At 36.1% G+C, this 12,706-nt stretch overlaps 1 protein-coding gene across 2 annotated transcripts in view; it reads right to left on the reverse strand.

Moving 5' to 3' along the window:
• The window catches only part of LOC5564718 (zwei Ig domain protein zig-8), a 1,087,201-nt gene that overhangs the window by 722,503 nt on the left and 351,992 nt on the right, over positions 1-12,706 (reverse strand). The gene's annotated exons all lie outside the window — the stretch shown is intronic.

Below are 12,706 nucleotides of genomic sequence, written 5' to 3' on the forward strand. Positions count from 1 at the left end.
AGACATTCAGTCTGTTTGACTAACGTTGGCTCCGCCCCCAAAATAGTCAATCCAATTTATGTTCGTACGTTCGATTTACAACTGTCAAATCTTGTTGCACCAACATTAATGTGACCGGGATGAATAATACTTTCGACAGTTGTTGGTTTGTAGTTGTTGTTGTTGATCAAAATCGCGCCCGATATGACTGGATGAAAAATAAATCAATAATTAATAACTATGAATAAATGGTAATCCAGAGTCGATGTAATATTTATGAAGAATTAAGACAAACTAATTAAAAAATGTTATAACCCCAGCAACACACATGTTAGTGTATTATCAACTGATATATGACCAAAATCAGTTATATATAAGTTGATAATACATTATTATAACATGTGTGTTGCTCGGGAAGTACCGTAATCCGGGATAACATTGATCATTTTTTTTAGTTTTTCTTAAATTTTACATTTCACAATACAAATGTTACAAGTTTCATATTTTTAAAACAAGTACTGGCACCCACCGCTCCTAGCTATGTACTTTATTTTGTTTTTCGAAAGATTTAAACATGTTTAAATAAATGTTTTATGTGATTTTTTGATTCAGCTGATATGGGGTAACATTGATCACCCAAGTAAACAACGTTCGCTAATATTGGAAATGTCGTTACTTACTAAAATCAGGGCCCCTGAAGCCGAATATGAAGACCAAACTCTTACAAGTAATTTACTTTTTGAGTTATTTCAAAATTAAAAACACCTTGAGCCGCGTAATACGCCTAAAAGTAGGCAATTTCCTCAGGAAATTCTAGATTCGTAATAGTATTTAGTTAATGTTGCCTGTTAATGTTAGACTTCAAAACATGCTAAGCCATTTTTACGATTGGTGTGAACGAAACAAGATGTCTGTAAGCGTTTCGAAATGTTTCGTGATTTCATTTCATAGGAAATCGAGTCCAATCAATTTCAACTACAAACTGGCAGGCTGTACCCTGAATAGGACTACCTTAGTTCGGGACCTAGGGGTGATGTTGGACAGTAATCTCTCCTTCAATCAACACAGATGTATGGTGATTGATAAAGCTAATCGTCAATTAGGTTTTATCGCAAAAATCTCTCGTGAATTCACTGATCTCTACTGCTTGAAAGCACTGTACTGCTCGCTTGTTCGCTCGATACTTGAGACAGCCGACATAATTTGGACTCCCTATCAATCAACATGGATCGAACGAATCGAAAAGATCCAGAAACGTTTCCTACGACACACACTTGCACATTTGCCTTGGAACAATCCTGCGAACCTGCCTCCCTACACTGATCGTTGTCGACTCCTTAACATGGATACCCTGGAAAACCGGAGGCGAGCGAACCAAGCGCTTTTCGTTGCAAAATTACTGAAAGGTGAAGTTGATGCCCCAATGCTACTTTCTCTTCTACCTGTAAACATCCCGTCAAGACCGTTTCGGAGATATACATTTCTACGTCAGGCTCAGCATAGAACTAATTACGGATCCAACGCTCCTCTACCAGCAATGATTGCTGAATTTTCTCGTGTTCAACACTTATTTGATTTTAATTTATCGTCCGGTGTTTTCAAAAACAGAGTCCTTGAGTATTTGCGAGCTTCATAAATCTTTGTCATTAGTCTTCAATTTTAAAATAGTTTTAAGCCTTGTTCACTAGGATACTAAATCCGATGAATGTATTTTGTAATAAATAAATAAATAAATAAATGAATAAACTTATGAAATATTTGACAACGGAATCGTTTTCAGCGATGCCATTTTAAGTAACACCCGCATTTTCCTTGATCACATCGTCTGCAGAACTCATGTGAGACATGAATTTTCGGTAATGTCAGTGAAACTGATAGAAACCATTGTTTCAAAAAGTTGACAAATTTGCGCATGAACTAAACGCAATTTTGGCAAAAACCTTAATTATCATTAGCTTATGAATATACGAAAGAGAGGCACCATTCATGGTTCGAAAATGCTTCATCAATAAATCTTTATTCGAACGTTTAACAAGATGAGTCATCTCGATCAATGTTACCCCGCTGATCAATGTTACCCCGGATTACGGTACGGAATTTTGAATAATCATCGTTCATTGGTGTTCGCCCAATTGCATCATATGTACCAGGATTTCATAAAATAAAAAAATAAAAAAAATCCTCCAGGATTCTGCCTGCAATGCATCCAGGTATTAATCCAAAACTGATGGTGGAGCGTTTATCCAGGTATTTTTTCATGGTTCCAGTAATTCATTAAATTCTTCAAACATTTCTCCAGGTATTCCTTCATGAATTGAACTAGGATTTTTTTCTAGATTCCATCAAGAAATCCTTAAAAAAATTGAAATTTGTCATAAAATTTCAACAGAAATATTCCCACCTATTCCTATATTAAACCTGCACTTCTCCAAAGATATTTCTACAAGGTTTCCTGCAGGAATTTCACCAGGGATACTTTCAGAGGTTCTTCCAGGAATCCCTACAAGAATTTTTATAGGTTTTCTAATCATAAATTCCTATCGATAGTGTTCTTTTAGTTTCATCAGGTATTCTAAAACAAATCTTCAGGGGCTCTCTAAAATATTCTTCAGAAATTCCTCCAGGAACTACTTCAGAGATTAAGCCTGTTTTTTTTTTCCCTGGAGATTCACCAATTCATGTATTCTTTCAGAAATTTCATCATGCTTTTTCGAATATTTCAACGCGAATTGCTCCACTATGAAATCCTTGAATATCTTCCTATCAAATATCTTGTTGAGAATGTTGTAACATTTCTTGGGGGAAATCATCGGACTTTTTCTGATTCAATACCTAGCAAAATTCTTCGTTAAATCCCTAGAATAATTCCTAGTAAAATCTTTTGAAGAATCCATTCAAAACCCCCAAACAAAATCCTGATGGAATCCGAAATTCCTGACGAAATCTCTGGAGCTGGACTCCCTGGAGGTATCAACACGATCAGTTCGTCAATCACTTGGCTTCGCCCACTGACGGTTTGAGTAAAATTAAACTCGTTTGATTTTGGCCGACCGAATCGTCAACCGTCAAACATGTTTCACAAACTGTTGGTTCGTCAAATTATGGTGTTGAATCTTTTAATATATTTACAGTGACTCAATCTCATTTTCGTACGAGGCACTGTTTTCATATCAAGTTGGTATAAATCTATTAAATGGTGCATGGACTTCGACATACTTTATCAATAATAAAGGTTATAGGTGTCATCTATTGTTTGGCAATGACAAACTGTATTCATTTGCTTAAATCTTTGGAATAATGGAAAAGTATTGTGATTGTGTCTATAATTGACCCAATTCCATATTCGTACATCTAACAAAAAAGAAATATACAGCATTCAAAACTTATTTTTAATGGACTAGATGATTACTTAAGCTCTTCGTTGTGTTGTTCAGATGCAGTAGAATACATTTGGAAAATTTAAAAGCGGACATATTTGAAACTTAAGTAAATTTAAGGAAAATACCAGTTTTCCCATGTTTTTTGCTAAAATATTCGGTAAGTCGAACAATAAATTGAATTTTTTTCAACATCACTTCCTTAAGAATGATAACTGCGAATATTGCACGAGTTTCAAAAAATTATAATCAGTTTTAGAGTAGCTAGGAGTGGATATCGACAACTTATACTTTTGAATCTTAGGTAGTATAACATTTATAACAAATCCAAAACCAAAAATTTTAGTCAATTTCTTTATGTTTGGCTCCTAAATGTATATACATAATCCATAGTAAATGTTCCTATCAAAACATTGCGTAATTATCATTTTTAATTTACATTTTACTACCAAACATAATTATAGAGATTTAAAGAATAAATATTATTGCCATAACCGCAACACAAACGTTTTTTAAAATGATGAAAACAACAGGATATATTCTATTAAATAGTATATCAATGCTCTCTGCTCATTCAAGTTATTGTGTATTTTTCTTATAAAATCAATAAATTGCAAAATAGGGTGAATATAATTTGAATATTATTTCAAAGATAATTGAATATTACGATGACATCAATTATGTGGAGGTGTGTACAGCGTAGTTTGGGGTACTTTATTGTAAAACGAAGTTTGTAGTTCAAATTATTTTTACAGACAAATTCAAAATTAACATTTACCTGTTGTTTAGAATGAAAATTTGGTTTACATTGGTTAAAAATATCATTTTAGAAAAACTTATGTCACAACAATTTTCTGAACTCAAAAGGGATAAAAACTGTTTATGATTTCTGTAAACTATAAATATTTCAACTAAATTTCTATCAGAGCTTACGAGTATAATCTATAGATTGGATCCAATGACAAAAATAAACGTTATTGTTCGAATTATAGGATTTAATAGCAAAAATCATTGAAAAATTGGCATTTCTCATAACTTTACCTAAATTTCATATATGTCCACTAATAAATTGTCCAAATGTATTTCACTACTTCTGAACATCTTAATAAAGCATTTCAGTAATCAAATAGAGCTTCTAAATTTAGTTTTGAACGTTGTGCGTATGAATTTTGGTAGGTGTACGAATATGGAATTGGGTGAATTTTAGACATCAATTCAATACTTTTCTATTAATCCAAAGATGAATGTAAATGGAAACATTTTGTGATTGGCAAACAATAGATGACACCTGTTACCTTCAATGTGGATAAAGTATTTGTAGCTCAATACTTCATTTAATAGTTTTTTACTAACTTGACGTGGAAACAGTATCCTGTACGAATATGAAATTGGGCCACTGTATCACCCATTTATCTTTCATTCAAATACTGATTGTTCTTTCGGAACATGATGTATCAACCATTAAGGGTTTCATACGCAAAGGGATGTATGTGACACTTTGGTCGGTTTTGAGTGAAATACATTGAAAAATTTTACTGTGTCCAAGCTGTCCAACGTTGTTTTAAGGTGAATTTTCCGTCCAACAGAAAAAATAACATAATTCGCTTGCATTTTTGTTCTCTTTATAATTTGTATGAAATAAAACATTGATGAAAAAAAAATCAAACTCAAACTTTTTCTCAGAATCAGATACTTGTCACAGGGGTGTGCTTCTAATCCCCTCCATTACAGTTATAACAACTGTTACTTTAAATTTGAATAAGTTTGACCTTCTCCTTAAATAGACTGGGCTTCGGAGCTACATATATATAGTTCCGATATTTATTGGTTTTGAAGCTAGTATTGAACTTCTTACTGATGGGTGACAATGTTCGGCGTTACTCGTTCTATAAAATGTTGCATACATCCGGACGATTGTTCAGATTTTATTGTTCAATAATAGTATACATGCTGATACAACAAAAAAGTACATTTGTAAGGCTCCAATTTGCGCGTAACTTCAACGTGGCATTACGTTTCGTAGATTTTGAATTCAAACGGCTGTTTTGGTGTTATGGAATAAGGATGCACGTTTTGCTCCCACGAGTTGATTAACACTTCAGTCGTCGCGCTGTTGTATTTTGTACAACACTGGTGGAAAAACCTCGCTCTTCGTTCCCAACAGCAGCGTGGTGGTTCTGATGGTTGCAAACCGCGCGACGACTGGAAGGTTAAAGTTAAGGTCCTTCAATAGGCATTTTAAGCACAAATTTATCATTTATCAATTTTGTGCACAAACATTTGATTGCTACATATAACTCGATGGTACTAGACTTAAGTTTTACCATTCTCTGAGTTGCAATGATTTTTAGCGTTCAATTTTCTATTTTTATATGTATAAATTTTGCCTTCTTTGTTAAAGGACTGTTGAATACACTGTTTTTAAAGTTATTTGTATTTTCCTATTTAATTATTATTTTCAAGAGATCGCAGTAGTTAGCGCACGCGAACGGATGAGTTTAAAATTGATCTGCCACGTTTTTATCGTCCCCGCAAATTATTAGATTCGGCTGGTGCAGTTTGTGAAAAAAGTGGAAATGAAATGATTTACTCTGCACGCGCTCTGCTGGATAGAGTTTCGTTAAAGCCCAAGCAGAAGGTTAAGATGCATCGAAGCCGTAACTCATGTTTTCGGGAGTACGGGTCTGGAGAGCCGGATAGCGAATCAGGCTGAGGGCTCGAATCGAATGGTCACTAGGCCGTTGCCTAGTTCTCTAGACATGTTCTCTTGAGGGTTCGAGTTTTGGCTTCGTTTCACTAGGAAAATCTTTTTTTTTGCGTCGTTGCGTCGCCAGAGTTTTAATTTTTTTCGTTTCAGTTAGCACGTACTCTGAGTGCAGTCGAGTTCAGGTGTTCGAAGTGCTGGAAGTAGATGCTCGGAATGGCCATATCTTTGAAGGCGGCGAAATCAATTGATCGTAAGAGCCATTTTCATTCGTCAGCAGATGAGCGCTAAACTTTCCAATAGCTGGTCTGAATTCCTCCTTGTGGCCAACCTGAGCGTTTTGATCTCCTATGATGATTTTGACGTCGTGGCTTGGGCGCGTTCGAACCCGTCGGGTTCGGGTTCGGGTCGGGTTTCGGGTTTGAAAACCCGAGACCCAACCATCTCTACTGCATAGTCGTGCTTAGTCGACGACTAAGAAGCTTCTCTCAGATTATGTTTACAATTTTCGCCCTGATTCCTTAAAAATATAGAAAGAGTCAACCCAACGCCCTGTAACACATCAATAGACATTTTCAAGCTATATCAACGGCCTGGAGTAAGTTGACTTACTTATATGTAGACCAGGTGCATATGAACGCCCTGTAAGACATAAGCCCTGGAATACGTTGACTATATACGTAGAGGACATTTTTTGAAAATTCCAAGATGTATGAACGCCCTGCATTTATCTGACCTTATCCTTGGTAAATCAGGTGCATCTTGACGCCCTGTAGGACATCAGTTTAAAATGATAAGCTGTATCAACGTGCTGGAGTAATTCGACTTTATCTCAAGTAGATCAGGTGCATCTCAATCCCTGAGGACAAAAATTGGAAATTGCAAGCTGTATCAACGCCCAGGATTAATTTATCCTAAGTGGACCAGGTGCATCTTAATGCCCTGTAAAACATCAATAGAAAATTCCAAGCTGTATCAACGCCGTGGAGTAATATGGCCTTATTCTACGATATTCAATTGCATTTCAACCCTACGAAGACATTAACTGAATGTCCAAGTTGTATCAATGCCCTGTACTAATTTGACCTTGTCTTAAGTAGATCAGGTACACCTTGACGCCCTGAGGGTATCTTTTGAAAATACTCAGCTGTATAAACGTCTTGTAGTTAAGTAGATGAAAAAAACGAATTTAGTACTATACCATTTAATTTTACTAGCTTACGAAAAAGAACTCCTGTAGGAATTTTGGAAATCTACTCAAGTTACAACTGGGGAAATCAAAATAGTCAAGAAAAGCGTTGTACTACTCCTAGATTTCCGGGAGCAAATTACGGAAAAATCCTCTAACCATCCCTTGAAACAACGCTGGGAGATTTTTTTGGGAAACCTGGAGGTGGAATTAATATAGACATTCCTGAACGAGATCCTACAAGTATACCTGAAGAGATCTTTGTAGCAATCACTAGAAGAATTCTTGAAGTTTTTCCTCGAGGAATCTGAGAATAAATTCCTAAAGAACCTGTGAAACAGTCTCTGAAGGTCTCCCTGGAACCACTCTATGTACGATTCACTTCAAGCAGAATAAAGAAAAAGGTGACTTTAGAGATTATTTTGGTAAAAATAGACTTAAGACCTACCGTTACAAATAAAGACTTGCATTAAAATAGAGACTAAGCCTCTAAAAAGAGATCTGCTATCAGCCATGAACGTGTACAAAACATGTTCCGTCGATGGTAACTGGTTTATTGTTTAAATTATAATGGATCATTGAAGGTCACTCATTTGGCACTCACCGCATCAAAACAGCGGCATCCAAAGGTTGAGGGCGGCTGTCAACTGAGAGTAAAACTGAAAAGCCGTTAACCTAAGTCAAGAACCAGTTTTAGGGCTTAGCACGTAAAAGTAAAAATATTTATTCGCAAAGTTACAGATATTGTTTGCAAGCTGTTATTTGCTACGTGCTACTGCAGTGCGTTGTTGGCAATTTAATCAGCAAATTCTGCTAAATTCCCAAAATGCCCTGAGGACGTTACTTGAAAATTCCAACCTGTATCATGGCCCTTGACTCATTTGATTTAATCCTTTATAACTTGACGCCCTGTAGAACATCACTTGAAAAGTATAGGTTGTATCAACGTCCTGCAGTTATTCGACCTTATCCCACGAAGACCAAGTGTGCTTAACGCCCTGTAGGACATCAATCAAAATTTCAAAGCTGTATCAACGCCCCGGAGTAATTTTTGACTCATGTAGATCAGATGCATCTCAACCCCCTGAGAATATTAATTAGTAAATTGAAAGTTGCATCAACGCCTTGGAGTAATTTATCCTAAATAGATCAAGTTGTATCAACAATGGAGTAGTACAGTAAACTGGAGTAATTTGATGATCTGGCGCATCTTGACGCCCCGTAGGACATCAGAAGAAAATTGTAAGCTTTATTACCGCCCTGGAGTAATTTGAGCTAATCCTAACTGCATTTCAACCCCTGTAGACATTGATTAAAAGTCCAAGTTGTATCAACACCCTGGAGTAGTTTAACAACAGGTACATCATGATGCCCTAAGGACAACTATTGAAAATACTAAGCTGTATCTTCGACCTGGAGATATTCGATCTTATCCCATGTAAACCACGTCTACTTGGCGCCTTGTATGACATCATTTGAAATCTCCGAGTATTCATGCCCTGATGTAAATTGACCGTAACTCAGATCGCCCTGAGATATCAATTAAAAATTCCTAGCAGTATCAAGGCCCTGTAATTATTTGGTCTTATCCTATAGAAAGGCCTACGATCTTCAGAAAGTCCGTTCAGCTAATAAGTTTTGCCGATTATATTGATATTCTAGCACGGAACTTCGAGAAGATGGCGGATACGTACAACTGATTGAGTTCTGAAGCTAGGCGAATCGGAAACCAATGCACAATGGTCCAGATAGCAAGTTTAGGCGGACATGAATTTTTCGACGTCATTTTGTGGTTTTAGAGTATAGGTTGCTTCCCAGAAGTGTCTTGAAATTAGTTGTACTACAATTCGTACGAAATGGATTTTTTTCTGCACTAATCGCAATAGTGTCCTATACGCCAACTTGTTTATGTTAATAGATAGCAAGTTGGTATGTTCTGCAAAGTTGTAGCATATTTTAATACAAAAAACTTAGTAGAACAAACGTTTCCTCTATTTCTTATACTTTCTGAGATAATTGACTTTTTATATGAATAAAAAATGAAGAAAATCAATTTTTCACTCATAAGTCATTTATTCACAAATTTTAGCAGCCTACTATGTTCTACAAAGTTTTTGGTACTGCTATATTCTACAACTTTGGTGAATATACCACAGTTGTATTTCGTCTTGTTTTCTTGTTGTCTTCTTCTTCTTCTTCCTGACGTAACGTCCCAAAGCAGATTTTAATTTGAAATCATGCCGTATTAAAAGTCATGAATGGTAATATGTTGCAAGAGTTGAGAGGCATTCAATTTATTTATCTTGAGTCTTTGATTTATGTATAGCAGTAATTATTACAGTAGTTAAAGTCGCATTGAAATCAATCATAGTAACCATGTCAAAAAATGCAATTGCGATTGCTACTCACCCATAGTGATCTCACTGACAAATCGTCGAATCGCACAGAAGCATTCGGAATTGCACGAAGAAGCGCAAGAATTATTGAAAAAGTTTTGAAAATTATGCTTTTTAACAAATATAGTACACTCTACAAAATCAAACAGGTGTTGATTATTTCATGCTGAATCGCGGTGGCCATGACTTTTGTGTGTTTTATAAAAAAGATGACTAATTAATGTGTTTTAATTGCAAATCACCTGTCAGTGAAAATAGTCTTAAAAATATATTTACATAATATATTCTCCAAATTCCACTCAAATACTCTTTAAGGGGTGTAGAGCCACGTTGTGACAGGTAGGTTAATTTTCAAGTGCATCTTTGCGAGTTATTTGGCCTGTAATACGGTATGATTTGAAATTAATATCTCCTACAATAAGAAAACCAGAAGAAACACAACTGTGGTATATTCACCAAAGTTGTAGAATATAATAATACGAAAAACTTTGTAAAACATAGTAGGCTGCTAAAATTTGTAAATAAATGACTTATGAGTGAAAAAATGATTTTCTTCATTTTTTTATTTAAAAAGTCAATTATTTCAGAAAGTATAAGAGATAGAGAAAAAAGTTTGTTTTACAAAGATTTTTGTATTAAAATATGCTACAACTTTGCTGAAAATACCAACTTGCTATCTATTAACATTAAAAAGTTGGCGTATAGGACACTATTGCGATTAGTGCAGAAAAAAAATCCTTTTCGTACGAATTGTAGTACAACTAATTTCGAAACACTTTTGGGAAGCAACCTATACTCTAAAACCACAAAATGACATCGAAAAGTTCATGTCCGCGTAAACTTGCTATCTGGACCACTATGCAATGTGTATGATAACGAGGGACTCAAGAGATGACTTGGCATGCCTTCACCTCGAGTTCATATTGACGGGGATGAAATCGTGGCGGTCAGAGAATTCGTGTACTTGGGTGCACTGGTGACCGCCGGCAACGACTCCAGTAGATAAATTCAGACGCATCGTTGCTGGAAATCATGCCTATTTTGGACTCTGCAAAACTCTTTGATCGAGTGAAGTACGCCACTAAGGTAACCATATACAAGACGCTGATTAGACCGGTACTCATTTATGAGCACGAAACATGGACCCTACATGCAGAGGATCAACGCACCCTTGGTGTTTTCGAATGGAAGCATACATACCATCTACGGCGGAGTGCAGATAGAAGACGTTCTATGGGCGAATAAACCATGAACTGCATCAGTTGATGGAAGAACATTGCATAAATTAAGAGGTTATGGTGGGCGGGCATGTCTACAGTATATCGTAGAATAAGCAGATGAAAAAATGGTTGTCGAAAATAATCCGACCGGCACAAGACGATGGTGCGCAGCGAGCAAGATTGGTCGATCAACTTGAGGACCATATGCGGACTCTTCGTAGAATGCGGGGCTAAGGACCGGTAGCCTGGATCAAGTCAAATGGAGACGTCTCCGGCCGCCTAGGCCATAGCCGATTGCCCATATAAAATTAAGAGATAAAAACCTGTCTCTGTCTTTGTAAGGACGTAGCGCCAGCAGAAAAAAAAAAAAGTTGAGATTATTTATTTTGACTTTTTTGATAAAGCTAAACAACTTCATGTTTCTTGATCAGAAATTGGACATTCACTTCATAAACAAAACAAAAAATTGGCATTACGGTCTCATAAACGCCTGGGAGTAGTAGTGTCCTCTACGCTATAGTAACGCCCCTCAAAAAAATGACAACTAAGTAGCTCAAAATTCACGACGACAAGACAGGTTTCAGGCGAACATTTTGGAAACTTTGCTGCCTGTTGTTCAATATCGCACTAGAAGGTGTTATGCTGGGGTACGATTTACACGAGAACCAGTCATTTTGTTTGCTTCGCGGATGATGTGGACATTGTCAGCCGAACATTTGAAAAGGTGGCGGACCTGTACACCTGCCTGAAACGCGAGGCAGCGAAAATTTGATCATCTTTTATTCTTCCATTGTCATTCATTAAATATTTTCTGCTTAGTTCAGTTACAGCTCGGGACATCCTATCCATCAAGTTTCAACAGCTTAGTAGTCTCACTAGCTTGAGTACCAGTATAAGCACACAGCTGAAATTTTCAGCTGTGGCATCGATTCTTGTTCACTTTAAAAGAAGCATAGAACGATTTTCGTTATCACGTTTCACCGGGAATAGAAAAAAAACTCCTCCCCTTCAATTTCGTCGCCAGGATTTATAAAATCCATCATCGGAAAAATTGAAACACAATTGAAAGCGCAGGAAAAAAAATCAAAACACATTCATCGAACGCCATAAATCTCGTTTTCGTTCGCTCGTTTGCAGCTCCGGAAAAGTGCGTCAAGTGACTGCGGAATGCGACCGGATGAGCAAGGGAAAAATCAGGCATTCGATTCGAATTTAGATGCACGTTCACTTCCGATTCGAATGTCGATTGCAGTGCGTCCTCGGTAGGTTGGATAGGGTAAAGTGCTCCAAATAGCCACATTAAGAGTTTGTATCGTTTTTTTCGTAATAATATCAACATAATGAGGTCATTGAAAGCAGTAACAGTGAGAAAGACTTAAATTAAGGCCCAAGTTACAATGGTGGAAAAGTCAGAACTGAGAAAAGTAGTTTTCTCCTTTTAAACCAACAAATCGAGGAAAATAAAAACACGCTGCCGTTTTATTTGGCAAAAAAAGAGCTGTGTTTTTATTTTCTTAGATTTGTCTATTTAAAAAGAGAAAACTGATTTTTTGGTTTTGACTTTTGCATCATTTTTACTTGGGCCTTTAATCAAATAAAATTCTTAACACGAATGTAATTTTTAGTTTGCCAGATAGTTATGTTTTTCAAAACTCAGAATGGTTTTATAAAATATTTTTTTTTTGTTTTTTATCATTATGATCTGAATAACATCATATTCAAAAAGCTGTCCAATGAGTTTTTTTTTATGTTACTTTAGTCGTTTCACATAGAATATAAATCAAAGCTTTTTTTGAGTAATTCAATGAGTCGGGCCATTTTACCCCCAATACACCCCATTG

Source organism: Aedes aegypti, chromosome 2 (genome assembly GCF_002204515.2).
Source record: "Aedes aegypti strain LVP_AGWG chromosome 2, AaegL5.0 Primary Assembly, whole genome shotgun sequence".
NCBI classification, from domain to species: Eukaryota; Metazoa; Arthropoda; class Insecta; order Diptera; family Culicidae; genus Aedes; species Aedes aegypti.